The 7,728-nt window shown below is 33.4% G+C and overlaps 1 pseudogene; it reads right to left on the bottom strand.

Annotated features, from left to right (window-relative positions):
- Positions 1–5,208: 5,208 nt before the first annotated feature.
- On the bottom strand, positions 5,209–5,780 carry LOC144373384 (casein kinase II subunit beta-like; annotated as a pseudogene).
- Positions 5,781–7,728: the final 1,948 nt, after the last annotated feature.

The raw sequence follows: 7,728 nt of genomic DNA, 5'->3' as shown, positions 1-7,728 counted from the left end.
ATAGGACAACGACTGCTCATTTCAGAGTGTGAGTATTCCACCAGTAAAGAATAATGTTCTCTTGTTTTCAATGTAATTTGATAATTAGAAGATGGTACCAACCTTATTCTGCAAGGAAGAAAAAAATTGAGAGTATTATTTGGTCAAATTTTTCATTGCTATAATCAAAGACCTGACAAAAATAATTTTAAGAAAAGAAAGTTTATTTTGTGCTCAAGGTTCAGAATTTTTAATCCACAGACAGCCAAGTCTATTGCTCTGCGCCCCAAGTGAGGCAGAACATATGGGGGAAGGGTGTAAAGGAGAAAAGCAGGTCAGAATATGAAAATCAAGAATCATAGAGAGGGCTCTGCTCACCAGGGACAAAATAGGAACCCCCCAAATACACCCTCATTGACCTACTTCTTCAAGACGTATCCTATCTACCTATACGTAGCACTCAGCTAATCCATATCAGTGGATGTTTGCCCTTTTAGGTCAAGGATCTCATAGGCATGGTCCTTAAGCCACATTGCTTGTTGTTTAATTAATCAGAAAGGGGAAGATGCTGAGAGCCATAACCAAGTAGGAATGACCTATGGCATTTTTGGTTGAAAGGTGACCCTGCTCAGGGATTAGGGTGGCTCCAGGTTTAGGGTGGATCCTGCTGGATTAGGGTGGCTATGGGATTAGGGTGGATCCTTCTGGGAACAGGGAGGCTCCAGGTTTAGGGTGGATCCTGCTGGGAATAGGGCATATCCTGCTGCCTTAGGTGCCTGCTCCTTGAGTTCCCCGTTGAGTTCTCTCGGGGTTCTGAGAGTATTGGTATGCAGAGCCCAGTGAAGGGAGTGTATTTTCCTAGAACATGCGTCTACACGTGTTCAGGAAGAGGGTTCAGGAATAAAGTGTAGAGAGTTCAGGAATAAAGAGTTGCTGTTGGAATAAAGAGTTGCTTTTGGAATCTACAAGGCTTTTGTGGTGGCTCTGTTATTTTGTGCCCAGCCAGATTGTGGCGGGAAGGAGGTGTTGGTTGAGCAGAGATGCTCCACTCATGGCAGCTGGAAAACAAAGGAAAAGAGTTGGGGGTCAGAATCCCAACATCCTGTCCAAGGGAACACCCCCAATGACCTAAATTCCATTAGGCCCCAACTCCTACAAGCTGTACCACTTCTCATCAACACTATTGGCTGGGAATTAACCCTTCAACTCATGGACCTATGGAATATAAACTGTAACAGAAGTAGAACCCACCTCAATTCACAAAGATTATTCTACAATCAAATTCTTTCAGGCACTCATAAAAATATTTTATGACCTCACTTCATCTCCATCTGCATCTCCATCTCCATCTCTGACAAAAAAAAAAAAACCTAAACATCTTTTGATCATTTCTTTTTATTCAACTAAGCAGAAACAAGGACTTTTAGATTACTGGGTATATTATAACTAGTAGATGTCTTGCTGCTGTGTTATTGTTAATTTTTTATTGCTTCCAAAATATGAGCATGATAGTACCTCCTAGCTGATTCAAAACAAACTTGCATCACAAGAAGGATGAAAATGTATTTGTTATATACTGTGATAATAAACTTTGGTAAAATAACAAAACTCTCAATAGTAACTTCTGATCACTATAAAAGAGAGATAATAACATTTAAATAGCCATTCAATAAAAAGTAAAATAAAAAATTTAGTGCACTCTTGATATAGAATAAAACCAAAATAACTCAGACATTATTCTTATTAATGTAGCATAGAATAATAAATAATTATCTAAGAGCATTCAGAGGAATAATTTACATAAAAATATATGGCCTTAAACATGCTTTAATAAACAATATAGAATGGAAATAAACTAAATATTAAAACTAAAGAAGAAAATATTAACTATTAAAAGTTAGTAAAATGGTATTAAAAGAAATCATTGCATGAGAAAATGAAAAAAACTATAAAATAATGTAGTTTCTGTGCTAATACTTTGAAATCTCTTATTAAGTAGAGATAATATTTTCAGCTTTTATCAATCAAACCCAGATGATTAAATGCACATAAGCATATAAAAAGTCATAATTACAGATTCTAAGGCAAAGAATTTATAAATGAGTAGCATATTCAATACTAAGTCACAAAATATTATTAATACAAATAATATTCTAGGAATAAAATTACAGTACTTTACCAGAAGTAGAAAACTTGTTTTGATCAATAGAATAATTGTTTTAATGATCTGGAAATTGGCAAGTTTTTTTCTGAAAAGGGAAAGATGGAAATATTTCAGGCATTCAGCCTCACACAGTCTTAGGTAAAACTATACAATTTTGTCATTAAAACATGAAAATATCCATAGACATTGTAAATGTCAAGAGGTCTGTGTGCCTACAAAGCTGTATTTTCAAAAACAAGTATGGGTAAGATTGACTGCTGTTTGCAGGCTTTGGATCTAGTACTGCTTCTAAACATCACTACCCTAGATTGTATGCATAACCTTCAAATATCTGCTCCATTAACTTCCATCTAGTCTGTAAATAGCAACAGCACCCCTGCTCTATCAACTCTTCAGAGTGGAGCAAGAAAATATATTTAACAAAATCCTGTTTGGCTCCTAACATCTTTTTAAAAATGTATTGGTTCTTTTTAGTTATACATGACGTAACATCTTTTAATATACATTTTGACTCTTATAATAAAAGCAGAAAATCCTGCCCCCATCTGCTCCACAAATTAACTTCCTCACAATTGTTCTACCTCCCTGCTTCCTTCTACCACATGACTATTGTGTATGCTTGCTTTTTGGTCTACATATTATTACTCCTACTCTTTCCTAATTAACTCCTTATAAATTTGCCTCAGCTCATGAATTACTTTCTCAATTAATTATTCTCTTATTTCATCCACCAATTAAAAAGCCTCTGGCTTTTCCCAGCATCTGATCTGCAGTTTCATACATATTTATTATACTTGGATCCTTATGTCTCCCCGCTAGATTATATACCTTATATATAGTATATACCTTATATAGAGTATATACTTTATAAGGATAAAAGATATTCCTGGTTTGCTTATGATTTTTTGTTCTTATTATCTAGCATTCATCTGCTTACAAAACAGTGACTCCATTTGCTGAGTAAACAAATAAACTAAAGAATGCAAAAGTAAATGAAATACTGGACTAACTCCACACTCATCAAATAATATTTCTACAGAATTCCAGGGCCAATTTTGAAAAGTTTTGCTTTAACTTTTTAGTGCCTGAGATTTACAAAATCTTCTAGAGCACAAAAATTTTGTAAACATACCTGATGCATTTTCTGCAAATTACTTTGACAAATAATAAGAAATAGAAAAGCAAATGTTGTTAATTGTCTTTTCACAGTATTCTTTCTGGAGCTACTTGATTGAATATTCTTCCAGTTATTCAATATTTTTCAATATTCTTCCAGTTTCCCAGATGATTTTATTATGTACCCAAGGGCAAGATTTATCACATTCAGGCAGGTCTAAATATTCCTGCTTCTGGGGAGTTCTGGAAGACAAAACAAGAAAAAGCAAATTTTGGTATCTCCATTATGCAAATTTAAGTCATATATATTTTTATTATTGAATACTGCATCTATAAGAAATGTAGTATTAAGATTTCAAGATTAGCATTTATTTTTATCTCCCCAGTAGCTCTGAGAACTAGAACATGATAATCCAAGTATATCTAGACAGAAAAATAGAAGAAAAAAAGGCCTGAATTCTATGTTGACCTACATTAGAATTTATTTTAGGATGAAATTTATTTTGAGAATATGTAGCAGAATATACAATTAGACATAAATATTCCTTGATAATTGTTTAAATATTCAGAAGAACCTCATAAAATAATAAAAATAAATTTCAGTTAAATATAAAAGATGAAACAAACAAACTGATGAATATATATATTTAAATCAGGCTAGGACTTCTAAAGCATAAAAGATCTGACATAAATAGCAAATTAAAATATCAGTTCCCTTGTTATATGAAAATATCCATGTATGTTATATGTGTATATGGTTTAATACTGTGTTATTGTATGTATATATATATATATTTATATATATATAATATTATATATATAATAAGATATAACAAAAAGTAAAACAAATATTTTCAACAAATATGGCAAGGAGTTAGTTTCCCTTATATTTAAAGAGATCTTAAAATATTTTTGCTTTTAGTATTTGTTTTCTTTTGTGATTCTGTTCTTTCATTTGAAGATAGAATCTAGGGCCTCAGGCATAGTAGGCAAACATTCTACTCCTGAGCTACAACCCCTGCCCAAAATTTTAAAATATACTAAGAAAAAAAATGAAAACTTAGGGGAAACTTAGATAAATTGTACAAATATATAATTTAACAATAAAATAATAAATTAAGTTGGTGACACACTAAAAACAAATGTCAAATCTCACTAATGTTATAAAAACTGCCAAATTAAACTAATAAAATATTGGTTTTCATATGATATTTCTCAATGCTGATGAGAGCAAAAAGCAATGTTTACTTTTATATAAAATTCGTGCTAGTTTAAATTTATTAACCTCAATAAACAAAAGGAAACTAGGAATCAAAGCCTGTAAAAATCATTTATTTGACCCAATAATTTTTCCTAGAAATTTATTATGTACAACAATGTTTATTACAGAATTTTTTGCAGTTTTAAAACTTTGAAATAGCCTAAATATTACTAATGATAGAGTGATTAAGTTCAACATTTTTATAACTTATGACTGAACATATTGATTCAGATTGCTGAAGTTCAACCTTGAGGTCATGGGAAATTGTCATTGGCTAATAAAAATGGATGTAGTTAATCTCAGGGGCTCAAGAGGCTAAAGCAGAAGGATTGCAAGTTCAAAGCCAGCCATAGCAACTTAGTGAAGTCCTGAGCAATTCAGCAAGGCTCTAAGAAACTTAGGGAGACCCCGTCTCTAAATAGAATATATAAAATGGCTGGAAATGTGTCTCTGTGGTCAAGCACTCCTGTGTTCAATCCTTGATGCCCCCCCAAAAAAAATAGCATATAGTAATAAGGACAAAAAGAAATCTGTGTTTGAGCATATATACATGTGTGTGGGTGTCTTATAATGTGGAAAGAGTGACTAAAAGGAAATATGCTAGCATGCCAATGATAGATCTCTCTGGATTATGAAAATTAAATTGACTTTTATTTTATTTATTATAGTTTTATTTACTTTACAGGCCCTATTGGGTCAATAGGTTTCCAGGTCGCTTGGGCCGGTATTCTGGATGCACCATGAAGAGCATGTGAAGGAAATTGGTGCCAAAGTTGGCGCCCTCCTTGTGATGGTGCCTCAAAGACTTGGGTGTGTACACATCCATGCACTTGGGACAGTAGAACTGAACCATGGCCTCACCTGGGATGTCTGAAAGGCTGTTGGGAAGCATTGGCTGGTTCATTACAGTACACACAGAGGCAGGAGCCAAAATCCTCCCTGCTAGTATTTTTCTAACATCGGGGAGATGCCACAGTTGGTGAGGATGTAGTGGGCGTGGATCAATCCATACTGTTGTATGATCTCAGTTGCCTGCTCAATCAAGTCACTCTGGTTGGGGTTGTCTTCTAGCTCTTCAGCAGGATCCAGGTCCAAGATCATGTCTAGAGCTTGTCAATATTGAGACACTTGCTTATTGAGTCCAGTAAGATTAAATTTGTCCTAGATATAGTCTTCATCCACTTCACAGAAGAATTCATTGCCACAGAGCCCACAGAACCAGGAAATCCAGAACACTTCCTCTGAGCTAATCATCTTCATGTGAGCCTCTGGATAGAGAACTGGACCAGGGATGGGGAGGGGATTAAGGCTTCTAAGGAACCACGGATACTGCTACAGCACAGGCTGGGCACCCAACAAGGGGAGGCTAAGTTGGGGGGGGCAGTGAAGGGGGGAGTTGTGCTATATTTTCTTCATACATCATTTATCTCCCTTCTGTTCATTTTCATCCCTACTGGTATAAATTATTTGAAAAAAATAGAGAAGAAACAGCAATTCAGATAATGATCTATTTTGATGTTTATATCATAACCAGTTTTCTTTTTTTTAAAAAAAAATTTGAACTTAAGCTTTTCAGTTATGCTTAAAAAAGAGTCTCTATCATGATTCTGCATGGGTCTTTGTCAAATGACAGTATTTAATTATTATTTTCGAGGTCTAACTAAGAAAATGTCATATTTTCACAAAATACAGATTTCACTTAATGTAATAGGAAACCATGCAAAGTTTCTGAGGAACAAACAAAGGTTTGGGGAAGTGAGGTGTTGAAGGACATAGAGTGGGTAAATTCTGGCAACACTGATCCACACTGTGAGAGCAGAACCATCTCAATGTCTACATCTCTTTTTAAATTGTCATCTCAGAATAGTCTACCCTGCTCAACTTAAAAATAAAACAAATTGCATAAGCATTTCAAAGCAAACTTTTTCAAAAAATTCTATGAATTCTAACCTGAGGTATGAAAAATCTTATGTAGGAATGAGGCTATGTCATTTAACTGAATTATCTTTGTATGTGAAAATTTATAACATACACTCTGCAGCATACCATTGGACCTCTCTGTCATCACTAGGGTTTTTTTTAATTATATTTTTACTTATTAACTGTTCATAGGACAGTTAACAACTTAAAAGTTTGTTGATATTATTGCCTCTATTACATAGGTGGAGGGAGAAACCAAGGAATACACACAAAGTACTACAGCAGGAATTTTCTTAATAACAATTTAATTATATGTCTGTATTATGAAAAATTTAAAATAAACCACTTAAGTAATATCATGAGAGAAAATTTTTAGGGATATTTTATCTTCAGCAGGATCCAGGTCCAAGATCATGTCTAGATCTCAGTATTTTTAAGGTATTTTTTATTTTTTATTTTTCAATCACGTATGAATTAAAATATATCATAATCTCAGACTATACAAAACATAGATATCTACGAAAGTGAAAATTTATAAAAGTGGAAGTTAAAATGTTAATTTTAAAATTTATATCAAAATACAAATGATCTGGGATGTCAAAAATAATATCACAAAAACTCTAGTTGGGAAACTAATACCCTCTGATTTCAAGGCTTCCTAAAAACCTACAGTACTTAAGATAGGTAGTGTTAGCATAAGGGTAAACAGAAGTATACAGAATAGAATAGAAGGATCGAATAGACACATGTATATACATAGTCAATAAATTTTCTACAGAGGAACCAATACAATTTTTTTTGGACAAACATGGATTTGGAAGGCAGAGACTGGTATTATGCTTGCAGCTATAGCCAAGGCAAAACTCATTGTATAGCACCAGCTACTCCCAAGTTGAGGAGAGAAACCACCAACTATTCCTTGGGCATGATGTAAGTTTAACTTGAGTCAATTCCTAGGTCACTACCAGTATAGTTGCCTGCCTGCTAGGATTGCCTTGTAACATGGACTATTTATCTAATTATCCTAGACTATAAACAAAAAAATAAATTTTCTTTCAGATTTTACTTACTAAAAATGTTTAATAGCTACTATAATTTCTTATCATAAAATAATAAGGATAGATATCTAGGATATGACACTTTCCAAAATCTCCTACACCTGATAAAATCATACATTGATAAATTTTCTGAGCTCTTCTAGAAATCTAATTTATACCACATACTCTTCAAAGTATAGAAAAAGTCTCACATAGTTTTACATTAGAAGACATGTATAAACCAGACCTTT

Source organism: Ictidomys tridecemlineatus, unplaced genomic scaffold (assembly GCF_052094955.1).
Source record: "Ictidomys tridecemlineatus isolate mIctTri1 unplaced genomic scaffold, mIctTri1.hap1 Scaffold_38, whole genome shotgun sequence".
Classification (NCBI taxonomy): Eukaryota; Metazoa; Chordata; class Mammalia; order Rodentia; family Sciuridae; genus Ictidomys; species Ictidomys tridecemlineatus.
The sequence above is the reverse complement of the archived record's forward strand: the minus strand, read 5'-3'. Positions and strand labels throughout refer to the sequence as shown.